Source organism: Rutilus rutilus, assembly GCF_951802725.1.
Source record: "Rutilus rutilus genome assembly, chromosome: 25".
Classification (NCBI taxonomy): Eukaryota; Metazoa; Chordata; class Actinopteri; order Cypriniformes; family Leuciscidae; genus Rutilus; species Rutilus rutilus.
The window spans coordinates 21,458,991-21,483,446 of NC_140229.1; positions in this window are offsets into that span (position 1 = coordinate 21,458,991).

Genomic DNA, 24,456 nt, shown 5'->3' on the forward strand with positions numbered 1-24,456 from the left:
AAATGTTAGATAACACATTAAAAAAGGATGAATTTATTAAGGGAGCATTTTTCTCCCACATTTGGGGCATATTTCCGACTTTCTGACTCACATCCAACTGTTGCCTTGCACTTCTAATAACCAATAATGGCTCTCTGTTCCTCACTGTCTTTTAATATGACTGGGTTAACATGTAAAAAACCCATAAAAGTTCTGTTGTTTCTGTTGCACTACTGAATCATCTTAACACTCTTATAAATAGCGCACAGGGAAACATGTTTGTTATTGCCAAAGCTTTAAAAACCTGTTGTTTTTGTGTGCCAGTGACGTGGCCCGGATCCAAATGAAGGGGAAGAGAACGATAGGTCAGCACTGGAGCAGTTTGGAGAAACTGTTGACTGATTCACTTAATTTTGAATGTCCGTAATTGTTCGAAACGAACACAAGCCAGGTCTGTATCCTGTGATATAGAGCAGTGTGTTCTGGGCCATGTGTTTACTGCTATTAATATGGCTGTGTTGAGTGGATAACAGCTGCTACATCAGGGGGAAAAAACCTGTGTGTGTTCAGTGAAACATATTCTCAACTACACAAGTTTTACAATTAACAAACTATGTGATTAATTAAAGGGGTCATGACATGAGAAATCAATGATCTTTTGACAATTAAGAGGTCTTTGTACCATTAAAACATCCTACAAGTTTCATAGCTTCAAACATCATTATTATAAAGAAAGCATTTATTTAATCAAGCTCAAAAATGGCTCTTTTTGATATTACGGGATCTGTGACATCACACTGGCAAATGTATTTGCATATGACCGCCTCCAGAGCAAGACATCGACGAAAAGTTCAGATACTGAATGCACATCTGTATGCTGAATTACAGCATCAAAAGCAATTAGAAGCCATTATAATAACTGATGCAGAATACAGTATACAGATGCGAGTTCAGTTTCTGATGGACTTCACACACTTGAGTCTGTCGACAACAGGACAAATGGAAGAGTGAAAGAACAATCGCTTTGACGCGTCCAGTTTAAACAGATTGTTTGTGTCTCTGTACAGACTCGAGAAGGATCCCAGAGTCGGAAACAATATTGTTTATTTTGATGGCGTCCCGGATCGTGTCGAATGATTATATGTTTGCTCAGAGCATTTTCTTTTGTAAACGAGGCACAATGGAGAGTTCGCAAAGAAGTATTGAATTGAATCTGACAGCAGCTGCATCACAAACCATAAGCAGATGATTTCATAATATTTTGTCTGGTAAATTATGATTATATATGGATAATGTTTTCAAAACACTTACTCGCGTTCAATAGCGAGTGTGCGTTGATACTGTTTCCTACGCAATGACGTTAGCCAATCATAACAGTAGCCGTTTACTGACAAACCTTAAAGAAGCCGTCCCTTAAAAATAGATCATTTCAGACTGAGGTTCAGAATGAAGGTTGAAAATATTATGTTTTCCGCATATATATAAAATATACAATGATTTAAAACAAACTCATGACACCTTTGATGTAATGAGATCTAAATACTTACTGTACACTAAGTAACACTAAGACTTAAGAGCAAATATGGTTGTTTCAAACACATTATTGAGCCTGAAATGGTTGCATAACGAGAAGGAAACAGTAGTTCAATGCACATTTTTCTTCCCAAGAAGCTTTTTCAGCGATTATCAAAAATGCAGTATCCCTGAGACTGCTCCAAAACCCACAAGTTTTGATTTGACAGATCAGTGTCGGCCCTCCAAACACTCCTAATTATTCCAATATGTAGCGGATGGAAAAAGCCAGCGTTGGACCGAGTAACTGGGCTACATGCATACTTCATTCGTGGATCATGGTGTAGGCTGACTCCAGATTGCATAACAATCCACTTTTTTCTAGCTCTGACTGCCATGAGACAGGCCGTATCCGGAGTGTACGTAGACAGCAGGACTCTGGAAAAAGTCTGGGACTGTGCAATGGCAAAACAATTGAAACCAGACAGAAAATGCTCTTGCTAATACTGATATGTTTTCTTTGATGTACATTTAAAGAGGAAATTTAAACATTTATGAACTAAGAGTTGTCACTTAAGGGTTTCCCTAAAGCTGTGGTGTCCTTAAAATTCCTTAATATTAAACACCTTGCAAAAATATTTTAGCAACATTTGACTGAATACAACAGCAGAAGTGTGATTTAATGTTTTTTATGATTGTCTCTTCCATGCTCAGATCCCCTTTAATTATTTTGGAAAAACTAAACAGGCTTGTTGATTTGACTATTTCTTGAATTTCAATGCTTTTGTGCTCTTGGCATCCAATAATTTACAGAATAAAATGCTTTGTGGTTGGCACAAACTATCCTTGTTGTAAGGGAAGCAATATTTAATGTAACATTTAAAAATATATATATTACAATAGAGAACCGTTATTTTAAATTGATATATATTGTGCTTATATGTTGTGTTTTACTGTATTTTTGATCAAATAAATGCTGCCTTGGTGAGCATAAGAGACAAAAACATTAAACAAATCGTACTGACTCCAGGAATATTCATTTGAAGTATTATAATGTTCAGCATTCTGGGTTTATGGTTAGAAAATGGCTTCATAAATGCCCCTGAAATGTATATTGCAGACTTGCTGTCTGCAACCCAATCAGAACAGACCTGCAATCCATTTATGAGAACCACTGCCCTAAAGCATCTAGCAATGGTATGTGTATAAACACAAACAAACATGTACACAATCTGACTGATATTCTAGATTGCATTCAAATTCAATCATTGTGGATCTGCATGCCTGCAAGACACCGCAGATGAGGGCTCTACACTATTAGACAGAGGCCTCAGAGCTCAGGGGAATTCCTCTGACATCTGATCTTCTGAATCTAGATGCTTGATGGAGGGGACGGACAGCTGGTGGCCCTCGAACACTGCTGAGGATGAAGAACTGCATTGTGCATCCGTCACACAGTGGTTGGAAAACACACTTGTACACATACTGAAAGATATGATATGAAAGATCATAATTCTCAGAAGTTGATATATATATATGTTATAAGCACAACTTACATCAACTTCTATTAACAACATTAGCTGAGAGATTGGACATTTAGTGGTGTGGAATATCAAACAAATCCCCCATGAATAGGGCTGTTTTTGTGTTTTTTCTTTTGTCGTCTGAGTAGAATGGATATGTCTGTGACTGAGAAGGGAAAAGCTGATCTCTGTGCAGATACTAAAGGGATCTGATGTAAAGAAGATTAATGAAAGCCCCCATACCCGCCCACAAGGTGAGTCTCCCCCAACAGAAGCTAGTGGAGGATTACGAGTTTTAATCCCAGGGGCAGAGGCAATTACACTGTTTAGACTGAAAGAAACGCACAAGATGGAGGCAATAACAGGTTTTAGATCCTGAGGCATATTCATGGTGCAGAGGCGGTATTACTATTGCTATTATTATTACTACAAGTATTAAACTTCAGCTCATAATTTGCCCCAGCATGTTAAGAAGTGGGCTACTACTTTTCTAAGCTATCTGATTTACAATTTTCACATTAAAAAATATAATGTAGACATACCTACATTAAAGAAGATAAAAATTCTGGATAAACTGAGAATTGTTGCTTCAAACAGAGATCACGATTCTGAACAGACAACTAAACAAAATAACATGCAATAAAATGCTGCAGTCTATTTAAAATGTTGAATTAATCTGAATGAATTATTTTTTTGAAATCGACTCACTCATAAATACTTAATTTGCTTCATTAAAGCTGGGGTAGGTAAGAATGGTCTAAAAAAACTTATTTTTCAAATTTGTTTAAACTTTATGTATATATCAATACATAATTAAAATGTAAGTGTTCTGAAAAAGAAAGTATAAAAATCGAGTGTATGTAGACCTCTAACGACTGTTTTAAAGACAGCTCATTATTTCCATTCAGTCCACCCTCTCCCTTCTGGGGTCCTTCCAAAGCCACGCCCCCAAAACACATGAACGCGCGACTCCGACAGCTGAGCTGGAAGACGCATTATTTACCTGAGACGAGCGGAGAGGAAGGAGCGCAGTGCATGTAGCATCATGTCAGAATCACATGTAATAAAAAAATCTAACTTTATCATTATGAATATAAACAAATAAGATGTATTTTAGTAGCCTACTCACTATCAAGCTATCATATCGATATTGGTAAAGTTTAAAATATATTTTTTGATTCGCTAACGAGCTAGTTATAACTATAAGGCAAAGCTAAAAACAGGTTGCATTGATACACGTTTTTCCATTTCCATTAGTTGCACTGTGATGAAGATGAATTTCGTGTAAGATTCATAACATATAACGTTAGGCCTACTAGCTGTTAAACATGTATTTTGTTATGTAAAGTTCCCCCCACAGCGGAGCCTGCCGTGAACGCGCAGGCTAGTAAACATGCAGGGTCACGGATGACGACGGATAAGGTCGCTAGATATAAGGTTAGCAGGTTTCAAATGTTGCTTTGCACAGTGCGTGACATTTTATCTGTACCGGTATGTTATGCGGATAGAGTTTTAACACTGAGTCAATGGGCTCCGACGGGCTTGTTTATCGTCATCGGTCTTTTTCCGTTTACCTGTCTTTGTTGTATGAGCAGGTTCCACTCGAGAAATTGGCAGTTTTGGTTGTTTGTCCGCCATTAGCACAGCTGCTCGGCACACCGGCAATCTTGATTTTGAATGACGGTACGCGCTGTGCAAGAGAGGGGCGATCAGCGTGTACGCGAACTTGATTGACACTGCTAAGACACTCCTCCTGGCTCTGAAGGCATCTGATTGGTTCTTTACATTCGCACCGAATGGCAGTGATTGGTCAGAGTTTTTACTGTCCTGCAGCTGCTACAGAGGTCTGATTGTTTTCATTCCTTTTTCTGAACACATAATGTATTGACTACTCTCAGGATGGAAGGACCATTTCACCCAGTATAAAAAAAAGTGTTTCTGAACAGGATTACCTACCCTAGCTTTAATGGATGATTCAGCCCTTTTGAACGAATCTCTTAAATGAACGATTCAATGACAAATACACAGTCACTTGTAATCGATGTAATTGAGACAAATTTTTGTCGGAAACATCAGTGTTTACTTCCAAACTATAAACTTTTATCCCAGTACTTCTGTGATAATCTGAATTGTTGTAACACATAAATAATGATACTGTGTGGTTGAAAAGACTGTTTGTGAAGCTGTTTCATATACATGATAACTGCTCGCTCTGGCTCAGCGCTGACGCAGATCTGAATGTTCCGGTGTGATTTTGTCAAAGGTTTAATAGACACAGGAGAATCGCTGTCATTTAGGAATAAGATCATGTGGGTGTTTGAAGCGAGATCGTGATCTTTTAACGATTAATCGTGCAGCTCTAGGTGCATAATGCTATGGATATTTGGTGGGTAGGATCTTTTGTCCTGTACCCAACCACTTAGTAATGCCCAACACCGTACTATCCACAGACTAACAACCACTAAGAACTCCCTAACAATGAACCAGAACATCCTTTCAACAAAAAGCAACACCCTAGCAACAACTCATTAACCACCCATAACTCGAGCAACCCCTTATTGATGACCAAAAATATAATACCAGTAGCTTGACCATTCAAAACAGCACTCTAGCAACCTCCCAGAACACCTTAGCAAAAGCCTACAAACTGACTAGCAACATCCTAACTGCTAAGCCATGCCCTAGCAACCACATTAAACACCATACCAACACAAGTTGGCAAAAGTTTCGCAGAGACAAGCCAAATGATCAGAAGATGTGAAAATGTAGCTTCTTAGTTTCTTAAGAGAACCATCTATGTACTGCTGCTTTAAGGAACCCAAGAGGAATCACCTTAAAGGCCCTCTGAAGTAAAACCAGACTTCATTCATCCTAATGGAAAGCATATTTACAATGTCTGAATCAGAAAATCTGAAGATAAGCTAAAGTGCAGAGTGATGTCATCAAAATCATTGATCCATATTGGCGGAAGTGAGAGACCGTAAGATTTGAACGCTTATATCTTCTAAATGTAAATGTTGTCATTGTTTTGGAGCACACTAACTTAAAGATAACAGTAAGGCTAACATATTCATACTAAAACATTTTTAGTGATAAAAGTTCATACTATTTAGTTCATACTATTATGCCCCTTTTTACAAGATGTAAAATAAGTCTCTGATGTCCCAGAGTGTGTGTATGAAGTTCTAGCTCAAAAGACCCCATTTATACTTTTTTATAGCATGTTAAAATTACACTTTTGCCACAATTGTTGTGTGTGTCCCTTTACATGCAAATGAGCTGCTGCTTTCAAGAAGAGGGCGGAGCTTCAAGAGCTCACACTGGCAACAAAACAGGAAAATCTCATGCACTGAAAATGTCAGAAAATATAAGTAGCTGTGTTCTTCAGTTCGAACCGGACCATGATGCCTACAGAGCCAGAGAATATATGCTGTGTTGGGGTAAGAACAGGTATTGTTTAGTTAAATTACAGTTATAACTTGTGTTGTCATCTTGCTTTTATCAACAATTTGAACAATCCTGCTGTAGCGGAACCTGTCTGAATGATGGCCAAAACTTTACTGATGAGTTTTATGAAGTTTATTATCACACAAAAGATGAAGCGTCAGTTTTATTCCAGAAAATCAATGTAAGAGCTGAATAAAACAAGTAGTGCACATTAAAGTCTTATCTATAAACTCTCTCTTGCCCTTTCACTATCATCAACATACACAGCGAATTACACAAAAACATTCGTTACAACTAACACGCAGTCCTAACCAGACATGATGCGTCGAAATCAATTAAAACCCACAGCCAATCAGAACAGCGTGTGGGCGGAGTCTCGAGGCGAGTGCACAGCACCAGAGTAATCTTGACGGCCCTCGCAAGAAAAATGGTTAAGTAGGCTACATAATCAAATTCACAAATATCACAAAAATATATAGGCTACTGAGTTACTAAAACAATCTTTGTCAAATAATACACTTGTTCGTTCACAGTTTGAACGTTCTTGTTTCCATTTGTTTAATTTCAAGATCTGAGGTGAATTGCTTTTACAGCTCCAAAGCTGGGAGCACTAAATGATGTTCAAAGTCACATTGCATGATTTTAACATTAAATAAAGCACATAAACAATACCGGCTGAGATTATCATTGCCACACTTTGTGTTTGTTGTTCCAGCCGCGATGTCGCAGAAAAATAGAAACCGTTTCTAAAGTAGAGTCGTTGTGTTTCGCCGTCGCGGCTGGTTAGGATAAAAACTCTGATTAACATGGAAAAGATACCTTTTGTCGCGTCGCGTGTAGTTAGGACACGGTGTTACAGTAAACAAATATATACAGACTTTATGCCTTTTCGGGAGGTGCTTAATAAACTGGTAAACTTTATATAGTTGCAAACGAATAAAGTGCCGCTCTCCCTTTCATTACTGCCGTGACCAGTATCGCTCCGGAGACTGTAAGCTGGATCATGAACAGTTGGTACTGATCCATCCTAACAACTTTTTAGCAAAACCTGTGTTTTACTGTAAAAAATTTGTAACACTCCCAAATCAAAAATTTCAATTGACCGATAACATCTAAATTTTTCAATTGGCCCAAGTGAAATTCTGTAAATTCTAAAATTAAATGTACAGATTTTCACTTGGGCCAATTGAAAAATTTAGATGTTATTGGTCAATTGAAATTTTTGATTTGGGAGTGTTACAAATTTTTTACAGTTGTCCCTTTGTATTGACAGTTCGTTCACAAAGCGGTCTGGAGTAAAATGATTTGCGCAGACATTAAAGTCCGTGTGAACCGGAAGTTGCAAACGACTTTTCTCCAGTGCTGTGACGTATTTCCCAGTGAAAAGGAATATTGAACAGAGGGCAGGGTTTTACTCTAGTGCTCCTCCTCTCCATCTTTCGCTCATTACAGACTAACGGTTTGAGGGGAGTGGTTAAGCGTTTCCCAAACCAAGCCGTCAAACCTACGTCATCAGGGAAGGTCCTCCAATGCAGAGGGGAGGGGCATTTTCAGATTTTGATTAAAGATTACGAAGCCAAAACATTTTTTTCTGTGTTTTAACTTGCACAGATTAATTGTTTACCACAAGACTAGTAATATGCGCTAACAAAGTAAATAGGGTCCATTTTGATTTCAGTTGGACTTTAACAAATTTCAGTATATGGTGGCGTATTCCCTTCAAAAATAAAACTAATTAACTGCATCTTCACTGATGTTGGGAGTACATGAAGACTGTTATGTTCATTCTTACATCCCACAACAAAACACCTCAGTTGCTTACGAGACATTTTTGTTGCTACAGCTGCTCCGGCATCGAGACAATGGCGGACAGTGTAAAGCTCGCTCAGGGCAGGTCTATGCTAAGTGTATCAGGTCCTGTTCCCCTATAGTGAGTGTGTCTGTGCTAATACAGCAGAGTCCGTCAACAGTCGTGGGGGCGGGGCCTGTACAAAGTGACGTCGCTTTGCCCAGAATCTGTAAAGTGCTTGTTCTGAGACACTGATTTATGGGGATTAAAAAAAATTTATATTATTATAGGGTGGTTGTGTAGACATACTGCCAACACACATTTATGTTCAAACACCATGTAAAAGTAAATTTTGCATAATAGGTCCCCTTTAAATTTTGATTTCATGGGGACTTTAACAAACTAACCATATAACTCAACTCTTGAACCCTAAATAGGACACATTTTTGAACCAATGTGGCAGCAAACTTTGTATATAGACAGCGCCATATGTTAATGGCAAAACACCATATATTATAGAATACTAATAATTATAAATGATTTGCTGATATTATAAGCAGTTTAGCCATGCTGCGAGGATGTGGAGGGATATTTAGTGAGCATAATCTCTGCTGTGTTGATTTTGGTCTTGGACATAGACACACAGCAAAACAGTCTGTCTGGAACATTGAGATGATCCAAGCTCTTTATCTCATCAAATGTCTGTGTGTGTGTGTGTGTGTGTGTGTGTTTCTGAGTCTTTTGTCATCCAAAATCAGGTCATACACTGATTGATGCCCGGGGTCTTCCTAGATCGAGAACCAGGCAGACGAAGTGAAGCAGAAAACAGAAAGGGAAGACAGGAAGGGAGTGTTTGACAACCGTACGAGCATATTGTGATAACCACCACCTGGAAACCGCACTTCCTAAAACAAGTTCAACATCCTTTTTTTTCTAGAAACTTTGCAAACAAATCTTTTTAAACGTAACTAGTATTATCTTGCATTACGATGACACTCCAGTTTGTGTTTTCTTTTTTCCGTGCGTCTTGTAAAGCCCTGTATGAGTAGCTGAGACAATAGAGGTCTGTCACAGCTGTGTTTACCACTTTGGCCCCATTTCCACCTCTCAAGGCGGGCTGCTTTTAACAAGCCTTTTCAAAAACATTCAGAGCTTCTAACGCACACAGAGGACACCAGAATAAGCTAACGTACACTGTTAGAAAAATCTGTAGAAATTACAGTATTACTGGCAGCTACTTGCCAGTAACTTACTGTAGATTTAAATTGATGTTATTTACTGGCAACAATTTGTTCAAAATTAAATGAACATTAAACATTAACAAGTCTTTATCTTTACAGAATAAAACTAAAATAACAGCCTCATGCAAAGCATTCTGGGAACCAAAATCTGAAGGAAAAAAACAGAAAAAGGTTGATGAAGATTTCTGGTTCCCAGAATGCTTTGCATTAGATTGTTATTTTATAATTTTATTCTGTAAAGACAAAGACTTGTTAATGTTTAATGTTCATTTAACTTTGAACAAACTGTTGCCAGTAAATAACATAAATTTAAATCTACAGTAAGTTACTGGCAAACAGCTGCAAAACTACAGCAATTTTTTTACAGTGTACCTTTATCAGCACAACCTTCTATTAATGAAGTAGCACATTGCCATAACAAAGCCATTAGCATTGCTTTATGTTACAGCGGACATCAAGTGCTGCGGCTGAATAAGCGAAAAGGGAAAAGCCATTCTCTGCCATGTGAGGTCATCTGCTGTTTTTCGAGGCCATCTCAGGAGATTGTTTGTTTTTCTGGTGACTTGGCTGGCAGGAGCGCTCTACGGTAGACGCTCTCACAGCTTCTGTGATTGTACTGCTGAGGCCCACATAAGGCAACCAGACTGTTTGTCTTGATGAGAGGACGAGATTTCAAAGTCTACACAAAAAGCTAAGAGCTCACTGTAGAAATCTTGATTAACATATACAATCATGTAAGTTTTATCTTTTTTTCAAATTATACAATTTCATAAAAATATGTTAAGCTCAATCTTCACGCTAAAATAAAATAATATATATATAGATAGATAGATATAGATATAGGTGTGTTTCATAAAGAAAATTACTATTTTAAGAAAAACATTCTTATAACTGCAGTTTGAGAAACTGCTTTTAGAGGCGCTTATAAAATAAAGTTTATTATTAACTTAGTAACTTAACATACTTTTTTTTTGTCATTTAGGTTTTTCCTCAATGGTGACTCTCATTGCTGTAGTAAAGTATTTTTACTGTAAAAGTACCATAACATTTTTTTTTTATTAATATTAATCAAAAGCCGCATAGAGAAACTACAACGATTTACAAATGATTAACAATTTAAAGAACAATTTCAGTACCTCACTAAGTTGAATTGCAAATTCTCACAAACACTGCCTCTGTTTGCCACAGGTCAACAAACAGATTGTCCCGCCCAAAACTCATGCTATTGGTTGAGCAAGTGTTGTCATGTCAGGCTGGTTCAGGATGCTTGAACAGAATAATATTTTTATAATGCCACAGGCACAGTGTTACACTTTTATTGAGATAATCAAAAAATGGTTTACTTATAATATGAATAGTAAATTAAATCTTTTTGTAATAATAATTAATAATTAAGTAATAATTACACATTTCAATTACTCAATATTTACATATTTAAAACAATAATAATTACTAATTTGCATTAAAGTAAAAAGTATTGGATACATTTTTTTTGCATTATGGTAATGATAATGGGGGGGGGGGGGGGGGTGCGCTTAATTGTCATTTGTCATGAGTTCCATTAAATTCAGTTTATGAGAGAATGTTTGTTTATGCTTTTTGGGCCACAATACACAAGGGAGCACTTGTATCACTATTTTGGAAGGTAAAATTAGCAATGATAATTTACATAGATTACACTACTGTAAACAAACATCTCGAGAACAGCGATAGTGTCTTCTGTGACTGTTCACTGTGACGTGGTGTGACACTTTTTTACATGCTGTGATGCAGGGACGCTGTAATGTTTTCTTACTTTTACCACTTTGAGAGAGAGAGAGAGAGAGAGAGAGAGCAAACTGTGGGAATGAGATCCTGTCTGGTTGAGGTTGTTCTCCTTCAGTTTCCCTCTCTTCCTGAAAGTCCCTCCCTCTCCCCTGTTGTTTTTCCTGGCCAGCTGTACTTGCTGTTCCCAATTTGTGTGCGCGTGCATGTATGTGAGTTTGACGAGTTGCACCCTTATCCACTCCCTATCCCTTGAGTTTGAACACACACACACATAATGAACAGATCTGTCCACATGGCTGAACAACGTGGCACTGTTGGAATGTTACTACACTCGAACTATGCGCTCTTCAAAGTGGTAAACAAATTCGTATCATGAAGGAGATGGAGGAGATTCTCAACGGCCATGAGATGTAAAGGGCACAGCCATGTTGCAGCACATCCTGTTTGTAACATTTTTTAGCTTCCCCTCAAAGGACTCTTCCAAGCACCTGCAGCTCTGAATATAGATAATAAACAAACACCACATTCATAATAATATCTATTAATCTTAATCTAATAACATTACAATTTAATACATTAAAAAATGTATGAACTAGCCTATATATTTTCTCATCATATCCATACGACATTCTTGTTTCTATGAAACACAAATGGAGATATTAGGGGTTGGCATAATCGTCCAACCTGGCAAAACATGTGAATGAGATTTCAAAGGAAAAGATTTTCAGTCAATAATACTCAATAAAATGTCAATAATGTCAAAATACTACTTATATGTTTGTTTTTTTGTTTACCTTGAGAGTACCTGGTCACTCATTACAGAAAAGAGCAGCATGAACATTCTTCAAAACATCTCTTTTTATGTTTCATGGAAAAAAAAAAAATACCTTATTAAAGCATTAAGCCCTGTGAAGCCATGGTTTACAGTGAATTTAGTCAAAATCAAGTTACCTCTGTATTTATATAATTGCGTTTTATACAATACAGATTTGTACAAAGCAACTTTACAGTGATAACAGGACAATGCAACAGAAAATGCAAACTGTTCATTTTGGCTGAACAGCAGCTCTAAAAGAAAACAATGTCATTGTTCAGCTAAAGTCAGTTCAGTGTTGATATAGTTCCGTTTTAAAGATCATCAATTATGAAATTAGTTAATTTCATCTATAAAGCAGCTCTGCAGAAAACAGTGATGTCATCATCCAGCTATGTTGAGTTCTCATCCAATAGTGTCAGTGAAGTCAAATCAGTAATACTGCTGAATATTAAGTGTCCACAACTAAGCAAGCCAGAGACGACAGTGACAAGCAACCCAAACTACATCAGGTGACTGAAAAAACAGAATCCAGGCTCAGTCGGCAAACTACAACAAACGAACATGGTGTGATTGTGATTCAGGCAGCATGACAAGTCAGATCAGATTTTGGATCGATAGCATTCAAATATTTCATCTAGTTCCTTTGAAGATCAGATTCATCAACGAAGCTGGTCATAGATCTGTGCAGAGGACCTGTCTGGTTCTTGTGGTCTTTGCTGACGGATATGTGCCGATGTCTGAGGATTTAGAACAACTAAGGGTGTGTTCACACTTGTAGTTCGGTTCGCTTGGTTCGACCCAAAAAACGTAAAAAAAAAAATAAAAAATAAAAATGAAGTCCTGGTTCGCTTAGTGTTTACGTTGGCATTTTTAACACCGAACTAAAGGCTTAGGGATATGTTCACAACCTGATTGGTCGGCTTTTATTATGTATATTTCGTGACGGAACTTACTGAACATCCAAAACAATGCTGTTCTGGGCTAAAAGTGCTTGTTGTATGTGCGTAGCTACATACACTGAACAAAATTATAAACGCAACACTTTTGTTTTTGCCCCCATTTCTCATGAGCTGAACTCAAAGATCTAAGACTTTTTCTATGTACACAAAAGGCCTATTTCTCTGAAATATTGTTCACAAATCTGTCTAAATATCTGTTAGTGAGCACTTCTCCTTTGCCAAGATAATCCATCCACCTCACAGGTGTGGCATATCAAGATGCTGATTAAACAGCATGATTATTGCACAGGTGTGCCTTAGGCTGGCCACAATAAAAGGCCACTAAAATGTGCAGTTTTATCACACAGCACAATGCCACAGATGTCGCAAGTTTTGAGGGAGCGTGCAACTGGCATGCTGACTGCAGGAATGTCCACCAGAGCTGTTACCTGTGAATTGAATGTTCATTTCTCTACCCTAAGCCGTCTCCAAAGGCGTTTCAGAGAATTTGGCAGTACATCCAACCCGCCTCACAACCGCAGACCACGTGTAACCACACCAGCCCAGGACCTCCACATCCAGCATCTTCACCTCCAAGATCGTCTGAGACCAGCCACCCGGACAGCTGCTGCAACAATCGGTTTGCATAACCAAAGAATTTCTGCACAAACTGTCAGAAACCGTCTCAGGGAAGCTCATCTGCATGCTCGTCGTCCTCATCAGGGTCTCGACCTGACTGCAGTTCGTCATCGTAACCGACTTGAGTGGGCAAATGCTCACATTCGATGGTGTCTGGCACTTTGGAGAGGTGTTCTCTTCACAGATGAATCCCTAATTTCACTGATGTCAACGTTGTGGATCGAGTGGCCCATGGTGGCGGTGTGGTAAGGCATGGGCAGGCGTATGAAATGGACAACGAACACAGGTGCATTTTATTAATGGCATTTTGAATGCACAGAGATACCGTTACGAGATCCTGAGGCCCATTGTTGTGCCATTCATCCACGACCTTCATCACCTCATGTTGCAAGGATTTGTACACAATTCCTGGAAGCTGAAAACATCCCAGTTCTTGCATGGCCAGCATACTCACCTGACACGTCACCCACTGAGCATGTTTGGGATGCTCTGGATCAGCGCATACGACAGTGTGTTCCAGGTCCTGCCAATATCCAGCAACTTTGCACAGCCATTGAAGAGCAACTGTGTGTTTTCTGGAATACTCTGCTCTCCTGTTATTGTCAGCGTTGCTTTGTAGTCAAGGTAAGCCCATCTTCGATTCTCAGCTTCCCTTATATTTTTAACTTCACATAATTGTGTATTTTAGTTGGACGCGTTGCCACATTAAACAAACAGCCGCGAGTGAAAATTATTATTGTTAAAGCCTAATTTGCACTTTAAGCCTCTGCTCCTAGCACTTTCAAAGCGAAAGTTGGCCCATTATCGCGTTATCCACTTAATTGCAAGACCGAACCAGCATCTGTTAGAATACCTTTAAATAGACGAGATTCAGTTCACTCCCGCAGAACAAGCGAGCAACAAGAGGCTCGACTGAAACGCGCAACTGTGTGTTTTCTGGAATACTCTGCTCTCCTGTTATTGTCAGCGTTGCTTTGTAGTCAAGGTAAGCCCATCTTCGATTCTCAGCTTCCCTTATATTTTTAACTTCACATAATTGTGTATTTTAGTTGGACGCGTTGCCACATTAAACAAACAGCCGCGAGTGAAAATTATTATTGTTAAAGCCTAATTTGCACTTTAAGCCTCTGCTCCTAGCACTTTCAAAGCGAAAGTTGGCCCATTATCGCGTTATCCACTTAATTGCAAGACCGAACCAGCAGTACTCACTCAAGCGGTGAAAGCATTCTTCTGTATATCTGTGTATTTTGCGCGCTGTCGCGGAAGCGTCAGCGGAAGCGTTCAGCTCTCGTGTTCAGCCTCCTCGTGTGAAGACCGACTCGGGTAAAGACCATCGACTCTACCTGCGCGACTCCACCGAGCAGGGACACCAGAAAGGCACTTAAAATTCGCCTTTTCCCTTTCCACTTCTTATCTTATCTTTCTCCCGAATCAGCATGTGTTTTCAACACATTCCTGTTATCATTCGACAACGCCCTTTCATCACGCGCACAAGGCAGCGCGATACTACTAATCTGCGTCCCATTCTCCCATCCTCACACACTCCTCTCTCTCTTTCCGTGGGTCTATGGAATTGTCAGTCAGCAGTCAACAAAGCTGACTTCATTCCAGCCTTTGCATCTCATTCTACTCTCAGTATCCTGGGCTTGACTGAGACCTGGATTCGTCCTGAAGACTCAGCAACCCCCGCTGCTCTCTCTAGCAATTTCTCCTTTTCTCACTCCCCTCGCCAGTCTGGGAGGGGTGGCGGGACAGGGCTTCTCGTTTCCAACAATTGGAAATACTCAGCGCTCTCTTCTCTATGCAACAACAATTCATTTGAATATCATGCTATCACACTTACAACTCCCAGTAAGATCCATATTGTAGTAATTTATCGCCCCCCAGGTCAGCTGGGTAACTTCGTAGAGGAGCTGGATGTGCTGCTGTCCTCTTTCCCTGAGGACGGCACCCCACTTCTAGTCTTCGGTGACTTCAACATTCATCTCGAAAAACCACATGCAACAGACTTCACCTCTCTACTAGCCTCCTTCGATCTCAAACGACACATCACCACAGGTACTCACAAATCAGGCAACCAACTGGACCTGGTCTACACACGCAACTGCATCACAGACAACATTTTGGTGAGGCCTCTCCATGTTTCAGATCATTTCCTCATCACCTTCAGTCTACAACTCGCTACCCCTGCGCCACCAACCCCACCACCAGTCACCCTCAGGCGAAACCTACGCTCACTTTCCCCCTCCCACCTCTCCTCTGCCGTGTCTTCTTCTCTTCCCCCACCCTCACAATTCTCATCTCTGGATGTGAATACTGCAACGGATACCCTATTCTCCACACTAACCTCTACTCTAGACAAAATCTGCCCTCTCTCCTCCAGGCCAGCACGCGCTACTCCTTCTAACCCCTGGCTATCTGAGGTTCTTCGTGAACACCGGACCGAACTCAGGGCAGCGGAGAGGAAATGGCGCAAATCAAAAGACTCATCTGACCTGAGTATGTATAAATCTCTCCTCTCGTCCTTTTCTGCTGATGTTCATGCTGCAAAATCTTCTTATTTCCACAACAAGATCAACAGCTCCTCCAACGCACGACTACTCTTCAAGACATTCAACTCACTCCTCTGTCCACCTCCACCACCACCCTCCTCCACCTTAACTGCCGATGATTTTGCAAACTTCTTCACCAACAAAACAACAACTATCAGCAGTCAATTCTCAGCTCCACACACACAGGAACCCAGACCGACCCCTTCCACAGCCAATACCCCTCTGTCCTCCTTTTCGCCGCTAACAGAGGAAGAAGTATCTACACTTCTCCTCTCCAGTCACCCTACCACCTGCCCTCTAGACCCCATCCCCTCACACCTTCTACAAGCCATCTCTCCCACACTTCTACCAGCACTCACACACATCATCAACTCATCCCTCCATACTGGCACCTTCCCTACAGCATTCAAGCAGGCTCGGGTCACTCCACTGCTTAAAAAACCAACGCTAAACACATCTTTTGTAGAGAATTACAGACCCATCTCTCTCCTACCATTCATTGCAAAAACACTTGAAAGAGCTGTTTTCAACCAAGTAACATCCTTCTTGTCTCTAAACAACCAGCTGGATGTCAACCAATCTGGCTTCAAGAAAGGGCATTCAACTGAGACTGCATTACTGTCGGTCACAGAAGCCCTACGGATTGCAAAAGCTGCTTCCAAATCTTCACTCCTCATTCTCCTTGATCTGTCTGCTGCCTTCGACACCGTGAACCATCAGATCCTTATGTCCAGCCTCTCATCACTGGGCATCACAGGAACTTCACTCGACTGGTTTGAATCCTATCTCACAGGTAGGTCCTTCAAAGTCGCATGGAGAGGCGAGGTATCCAGAGCACATCAACTGACCACAGGGGTTCCCCAGGGTTCAGTTCTCGGTCCCCTCCTCTTCTCCATCTACACTACATCACTGGGACACATCATACAGGCACATGGTTTCTCCTACCACTGCTATGCTGATGACACACAACTCTTCCTCTCATTTCGACCAGATGATCCCACAGTAGCTGCACGGGTCTCGAGCTGTCTGGCAGACATCTCCACATGGATGAAGGAACATCACCTGCAGCTCAACCTGGCAAAGACTGAGCTGCTCGTCCTCCCTGCCAATCCGTCTCTACAGCACGACTTCACCATCCAGCTTGATTCATCATCAATCACACCATCAAGGTCGGTCAGAAATCTGGGAGTAACGTTTGATGACCAGCTGACCTTCACAGATCACATTTCAAAGACAGCTCGATCATGCAGGTTTGCGCTGCACAACATCAGGAAGATCAGGCCTTTCCTAACTGAGCACGCAACACAACTCCTCGTCCAGGCCCTGGTCATTTCTAGGCTTGACTACTGCAATGCTCTTCTGGCCGGACTTCCAGCATGTGCTACCAAACCTCTTCAGATGATCCAGAATGCTGCAGCTCGTCTTGTCTTCAACGAGCCCAAGAGGGCCCACGTCACTCCTCTGTTAATCTCTCTGCACTGGCTACCTCTCGCTGCTCGCATCAAGTTCAAGGCATTGACGCTTGCTTACAGATCTATCACAGGCTCAGCTCCCTCCTACCTTCACTCACTCCTACGAGCCTACATCCCCACCAGACGCCTACGATCAATCAACAAGCGACGTCTCGTGGTTCCATCACAGAAAGCCACAAGATCACTTTCCAGATCATTCTCATTCACAGTTCCATGCTGGTGGAACACTCTCCCCACCCTCATCCGGAATGCTGAATCCCTGACAACATTCAAAAAACAGCTGAAAACCCATCTCTTCCATGAGCACCTAAACTCATAAAAAAAAAAAAAAAAAAAAAAAAAACCTTTCCCTTAAAATCCCACTTATCATGCTTATGCTACTCTGAATAATGCCTGAACTTCGTATTCTGAACACTTCTTGCGTTGTTGTTGTCTTTTGCCCCTTCATGATGACTCGCTTAATTTAGTCCTGATTTGTAAGTCGCTTTGGATAAAAGCGTCTGCTAAATGACTAAATGTAAATGTAAATGTAAGAGGAGTGGACCAACATTCCACAGACCACAATCAACAACCTGATCAACTGTATGCAAAGGAGATGTGTTGCACTGCGTGAGGCAAATGGTGGTCACACCAGATACTGACTGGTTTTCGGACCAGTATAATTTTATAATGTTGTTCAGTGTTCATGTGTAAAGGAGTCAAACCAGCATCAGGAATCCCCTTGTCACATCTGCTGCAAGGAGACGTGGTTCTGATTCCTGTACCGAACTGTGATGAGCAACATCACGACTATGACGAGAAAAAACAGGTATTCTTGAGCATTCTGTCCTTTTTAGGGTCTCATCTTCTTACATCATGTCCTGTTTTTGGTTTGTTTACATGTCTTTGGTCAGTGTTGCGTTCATATATCAGTCGTACCGCATCAGAGTTTGTTTGTAAGCGGAGTGAGACTCATCTTTTCAGTGGTCTCAGTCCACTTGTTTGGTGCACCAGGATTCAGATGGCAGAGTTCACACTTATTCAAATGAACCGCACTAACAGAGCAATCGCACCAGGTTTCGTTTTCGATCATACCAAACATGTTAAGTGTGAACACACCCAAAGGTTTTAGACAGGATGTGGAGCAGAAACACCCTTAGCTGTTCTAAATTTAGACCATAGAAATATTTATTTTAATATTTATGTAATGAGTTCACAGGTGTATGTTTGTAGAGTAATTTACAACAGCTTTGAACGCTGCTCATCCAATCAAGGGTCAGAACTATCTGTTTTATAATTTCGTTTTTTAAGTGTTTAACAGGAATTGGTGTTATTAAAATATTTGTTCTTTCTAAACCTTTAGTTCTGGGAATGTAAATGATCAACATCAGGAATTTAGTTGCAGAGTAGAAGGGGTAGCTAGAAATGTTAAAATCATAAACAACTATCAGTTAATAGACAAAGCAAGCAGATATAAAAAGGGGTCAGATGTTCCAACAGAGTGGCACTTGTTGCGAATAAAAGGTTTGGACTGATCACACACATTGTGATTAGTCATCATCAGAATTCCCACAGGCCTCAAATCATGTACTGTAACTGACAAAAATGGATCATTTAGAATTTTTCTCAACAATTCACACATATGTACATTTACAGGAAAACAGGGGGACCATTTTAGATTGTGTTCCACGGAAAACTATTTCAGCGTTGGACCCAGACATGAATAGTTTACTTTTATAAGCGAGTGCATGTGAAACACGGGTCATTAACACTTGCGGTGATGATGTCATCATGGACATGCATGGGGACAGCTGAGGGAAGAACTAAACTATTCTGTCGCACACAGAGGGCATCATGTTTGAAGGTCAGTGAACCAGGGAGCTGAATCACTTTCTTACTGGAAAGCAGTGAGTCACACTCCCACCCCCATTTTTCAAGCTTATCCATTGTCGACCCAACAGATGTTATTGCACTCATCCGCAATGGCTTGCAGGTTTCATTTTAATTGTCAGATGGAATTTCCCCTTTAGTGAATGTTTAGTCATTTTTCTTTTGTTTTGGTATAGAAGTACAAGCAAGCCTTATTTATTTTATTTTACTCTATAAATTACTCATACTACATTCAAAAGTTAAAGAATATCGCCAAAGATAGTCCAGCCAAAATGCTTATTTAACAGGAAACTTAATATGCAGTTAAAAGGTCTCAACATTGCTGTTGCATGTTTTGTAGAAAAAAATAGCAAAGGAAACTTTCTTGCAAAGCGTGTGCTGACGTAGATCTGGTTATGTAACCCCAGTCTATAAAGAACAACATCATCATCACAGCTAGCTTGGAGACATAAAAGACTGGAGTTCCCAAAGGGTTTTGCTCTGCTGGTTGAGTCTTTTGTGGGTGTAAGCTGAAGATGTGTGTTTACCATATGTGATAACACCGTCCTTCTGTAGCTGAAGCCCTGCAGGGGCCAGGAGGTTTCAGGGCTTCAGCGCCGTGGGTGGAATTCAACACAGGCTTCAGCTTGAAGCACTATTACTGAGCTCAAGTCAAACTCTCACCATTAGGTGCCTCTTAACGGTGTGGGCGAAGCACATCATTCACTGAAGGCCTCGCAGGGGTGAATTATTCTTACAGACACTTTGTTGAGTGGAGCTGGAGAGGCATGGGCTCAAAATGAAATCCACCTACTTATAAAATGAGACTTGCCTACCTCTGCATTGATGTAATTCAAGGTTTATATAACACAAAACTCCCACTTAGAGTCGACCACACCCACAGAAATAAAAAATATGCTGTTCTGGAAAATGTGGGATGGAGGTGTTTACCATGGGAATATTGCACACAGCAACATTTGCCTAACCAATTATGTACATTTTAGGGCGGGACAATCTTTTTGACTGACCAATGGCAGACCGGGAGAGTTTTCGGAAAGGGTGAATTCCAAACGGCGTTTTTGCACATCTGTTAGCGAAGGGAACATGCGATGGTCACTTAATCATTTATGGTCATGTTCTGCCCTTCGGAGTGAGCAGGGCATAGGGATGCTCACTTCCAATTGGAATTTGCCCCAAACCTGAAACTAATACCTGCATTGAAATAGAGAGCCCTATCACGCACCCGGCACAATGCGGCACCAGGCAAATGTTTTTTGCTCGTTTCAGCCCGACGCGGTTATCATTTTCAAGTGCTGCGCCACGTTGTTTAAATAGCAAATGCATTTCCGCCTATTTGTTCGCCCATGGGCTGCTGGTCTGAAAACGAGGTGTGTTCAGGCGCAATGTTGGCGCGTTGTTATTTTGAGACAACTGAAATAGACTGGGTGGATTAGACCATGTGCTTAGATTGTTAAAATAGGGCTCAGAGTGTTTAGCATTTTAAGCACTGCAGGTTCCCTCGTCCTGAAGCGTTTTTTGGTGAAATGCCTGAAATAGGGACTGCTCTTTAAATAACAAAAAAAGATTGCGCCATTGACATTAGACCAGGTTTTAGTTGGTCAATGGCGCAATCTTTTTTTGTTATTTAAAGAGCCCATAAATAATATGAGCCTATAGGCGAGTCCACACGGCGCATACACTTTGTCCCGTAGATGGTCTGCTTGTGCGCTTTAACCTCGCGCACGAGCAGTTCAGTTTTTCAGCTTGCAAATTCCATCATGTGAATAATGAATCCGCCATGGTGCGAGCACAAGTGGTTTTTAAAGGGAATGGGAAATGAGACTCTGATTGGTTTATTGCACGTTGCGCGCAAAACACACCCATTACTCATTAAGAGAATAGGGACAACCCTTTTAGACCATGTGCCAGGCCCGTCGTTAAACTAGCAAAAGTGGTTTAGACCATGCGCTTAGATCGTTAAAATAGGGCCCAGAGTGTTTAGCATTTTAGCACTGCCAGACCGGTTCCCTCGTCCTGAAGCGGTTTTTGGTGAAATGCCTGAAATAGGGACTGTGGAAAATGCTAACAAGCGGCTAAATTGTCCCACAGAGGTTGTCGAGGACATTAAACATCAGGAAAAAACCCATCTACACATTAGTTTGCTCTCACAGCCTCGTTGTGTTTATGCTCTTGCAAACTATTCTTACTTTTCAATAAAGACTGAATGAGTTGTCAGAAGCTTAGTGATGGTGATGTTTAAGTCATGTGATCGTAGTTCGTTTATAGCCTACATTTAGCTTCTTACTTCAGGCAATTGAATTTAGGCTTTAAAAGTTAATTTGTGAACATTATCATTATGAACAAAACGTGTAAGAATCGTAAACTTTTGTAGGCCACATAGCTTTTTTTATGTATTTAAAGCCTGTGGAAAAATTATATGGGTTTTTCAAGGGAAGCAGCAGGGTGAGGGTAATGTTAACTTCTGGGTTGGCCTACAGAAATACTTCTGCCCTGCAGCACGAGCTATTCTCATAATTTGAATATGCACTAATTTCAAATAAGGACTTAATATAATATAATTTAACATATAAATACATTCACAGGCACAGTACATCCACCATATTGCCAAAAAATGTACTGAGATGTTAAAAAAAAATTACATTCTTGGTTGCTAACTTACCTTTTTTATGTTTTTTAACTTCTGATGGCTCTTCAACTCTCTTCAGGAGAGTGCAAAGATTTGCACACTTCAAAATCTCACTAAATGCAATGAGCCTTCCAGGTACTGTTTTCACACTGTTTCATACGGAGCCCCCCTAGTCCCACTTTGGCAAAAAAAATTTATAGTCCCACTTTGTCAAAAAAAAAAAAAAAAAAAAAAAAAAAAAATTATAGTCCCACTTTTGTAAAAAAAAAAATTATAGTCCCACTTTGTCAAAAAAAAAAAAAAAAAAATTATAACTATCTCGTGGCCTCAAGATACTATCTCGTGGCCTCAAGATACTATCTCGTGGCCTCAAGATACTATCTCGTGGCCTCAAGATAGTAACTCGTGGCCTCAAGATAGTAACTCGTGGCCTCAAGATAGTATCTTGTGGCCTCAAGATAGTAACTCGTGGCCTCAAGATAGTATATCTCGTGGCCTCAAGATAGTAACTCGTGGCCTCAAGATACTAACTCGTGGCCACGAGAAAGTAAGTTTTTTCAAGGCGAACGTTCCCTTTAATGTTTCCATGGCGACGCGTCACGCGATACACTGCAGCCACAATAATACTGTATTAGATGTGTCGCTTTTATTTCGCTTTTCCTTTTTTATTCAAAATATTCACAAACTTGCTTACCATGTCATCAACTAGCCCCTGAGAGTACGGCGCCACATTTAGAATGTTCAGTGCTGCCAGATTCAAACTGTGCTTTCGCGCATTGGCTGGCGCTGAGCCAGAGTCAGACGCGTTCAGCGCTGTCATCACAACTAAGCAGTTTTTTCAACTTCATAATGTTTATTTTTGGTTTCAGATATTTAAATACACATAAGCACGAGTAAAACAATACATTTGGAGTTTGTAAAACACACTGATGTCTGTGAAGCAGCAATAACAATCTATTCAAATATTGCCGACATGTGTTATTCATATTAGACAAACATAGTGCAAGACAAGGAACTATAAAGTTTACTCTATTCTTCTCAGTTCACGGGCCACTTTTTTGCATTTATTTCGGGAGAAACTGATGAATTCACGTGCTGTAAATCCGACTGACAGGACAACATTGCAGCGCCCATCTCATGTTATTATAGATCAAGATTATTTATAAAGGTTTTTAAACGAGCCCAGAGTCGGACGCGTTCAGCGCTGTCATCACAACTAAGCAGTTTTTCAACTTCATAATGTTTATTTTTGGTTTCAGATATTTAAATACATAAGCACGAGTAAAACAATACATTTGGAGTTTGTAAAACACACTGATGTCTGTGGAAGCAGCAATAACAATCTATTCAAATATAATTTCCCGACATGTGTTATTCATATTAGACAAACATAGTGCAAGAGTCAAGACAAGGAACTATAAAGTTTACTCTATTCTTCTCAGTTCACCGGCCACTTTCTTGCATTTATTTCGGGAGAAACTGATGAATTCACGTGCTGTAAATCCGACGGACAACATTGCAGCGCCCATAACGTTATTATAGATCAAGATTATTTATAAAGGTTTTTAAACAACACACTCACTTAAAAAAGGAAAAGCGAAATAAAAGCGACACATCTAATACAGTATTATTGTGGCTGCAGTGTATCGCGTGACGCGTCGCCATGGAAACATTAAAGGGAACGTTCGCCTTGAAAAAACTTACTTTCTCGTGGCCACGAGTTAGTATCTTGAGGCCACGAGTTACTATCTTGAGGCCACGAGATATACTATCTTGAGGCCACGAGTTACTATCTTGAGGCCACAAGATACTATCTTGAGGCCACGAGTTACTATCTTGAGGCCACGAGATAGTATCTTGAGGCCACGAGTTACTATCTTGAGGCCACGAGTTACTATCTTGAGGCCACGAGATAGTATCTTGAGGCCACGAGATAGTATCTTGAGGCCACGAGATAGTATCTTGAGGCCACGAGATAGTTATAATTTTTTTTTTTTTTTTTTTGACAAAGTGGGACTATAATTTTTTTTTTTACAAAAGTGGGACTATAATTTTTTTTTTTTTTTTTTTTTTTTTTTTTTTTGACAAAGTGGGACTATAAATTTTTTTTGCCAAAGTGGGACTAGGGGGGCTCCGTAGTTTCATGAATTCTGCGTATTTACATCCTCATTTGATGACACTTGGCGCAGGCATTACTTCAGCCATATACGTTTGAATATCATTTGGCTTAGTTTATGCTCTAAATGATATGATACCCTGTACGTAGTTTATAGCCATTCACAGAG